This window comes from Carlito syrichta, unplaced genomic scaffold, assembly GCF_000164805.1.
Source record: "Carlito syrichta isolate Samal-C Ts95f unplaced genomic scaffold, Tarsius_syrichta-2.0.1 Scaffold309812, whole genome shotgun sequence".
Lineage (NCBI taxonomy): Eukaryota > Metazoa > Chordata > Mammalia > Primates > Tarsiidae > Carlito > Carlito syrichta.
This window is the reverse complement of record NW_007253908.1, coordinates 312,786-313,995: the sequence shown is the minus strand read 5'-3', so window position 1 is coordinate 313,995 and position 1,210 is coordinate 312,786. Positions and strand designations below refer to the sequence as shown.

General features: G+C 47.6%; 1 protein-coding gene across 2 annotated transcripts in view; it reads left to right on the top strand.

Moving 5' to 3' along the window:
* BDP1 (B double prime 1, subunit of RNA polymerase III transcription initiation factor IIIB) overlaps nucleotides 1–1,210 on the top strand; it is a 94,326-nt gene that overhangs the window by 34,409 nt on the left and 58,707 nt on the right. The gene's annotated exons all lie outside the window — the stretch shown is intronic.

Sequence of the window (1,210 nt, the reverse complement as noted above, 5' to 3'; positions counted from 1 at the left end):
CCCGGCCACCGTAGCCTCGACCTGCTGGGCTCCGGCGAGCCTTCCGCCTCAGCCTTCTAAGTAGCTGGAACTATAGGCGCGTGCTACCACCACCCAGCTAATTTTTTGATTTATTGTAGAGATGAGATCTCGCTTGCCGAGGCTGGTCTCGAACCCGCGGGCTCAGGCAATCCACTCACCTCAGCCTCCCAAAGCGCGGGATTACAGGCTGAGCCACAGAACCCGGCTTGATCACTATTTTTAAAATTGTGTTTAATAGTTCTTAAATCTTATCCTCACTGTATTGTATTTCATCTTATCCTCCTCTCTTGAGCTACTACCTTTATTATGTGCTAAAATCATGTGTTTTGTAATCATTTCTGGAATTAAAAAAAAAATTGTTTATTTATTTGTTGATTCTTTTTTTTTTTTTTGAGTTGCAGTCTCACTCTGTCGCCCAGACTGGAGTGCAGTGGCCGCTCCCGGCCACCGCGGCCTTGACCTGTTGGGCTCTGGCGATCCTTCCGCCTCAGCCTTCCAAGTAGCCGGAATTACAGGCGTGCGCTACCACGCCCAGCTGATTTTTTGATTTATTGTAGAGATGAGGTCTCGCTGCCCAGGCGGGTCTCGAACCCGCGGGCTCAGGCAGTCCACTCACCTCAGCCTCCCAAAGGCGTGGGATTACAGGCTGAGCCACCGAGCCTGGCTTGTTGATTCATTTAGAGGCAGAGTCTCATCATGTTGCCCAGGCTGATGTCAAACTCCTGGCCTGCAGCAATCTTCTCACTTTGGCTTTCCATTTATCTGTTTATTCATATATTAGTGCCACATAGTTGTGTGTGTGTACAGTGTGTGTGTATGTGTGTGTAAGCAGGTTTATTGAGAGGACAGAAAAGCTCCCACAGTGGGAGGGTACCTGAGGGGGTTATTCACATGATTTTTATCACAGATAATAAATAGGATATTTTTAACATCCGGCAGAACAGATGAGTTCTTTTTCAGTTTTCTTTGCCACTCTTATTGTAAGTGAGCTTCTAACATAGTTCTTCTGGTTATGAGTGGGTTTTTCCAGAATTTTTAAAAATATCATTTGGGCCGGGCTCAGTGGCTCAGCCTGTAATCCCTCGTGTTTGGGAGGCTGAGGTGAGTGGATTGCCTGAGCCCACGGGTTCGAGACCCGCCTGGGCAGGCGAGACATCATCTCTACAATAAATCAAAAAATTAGCTGGGC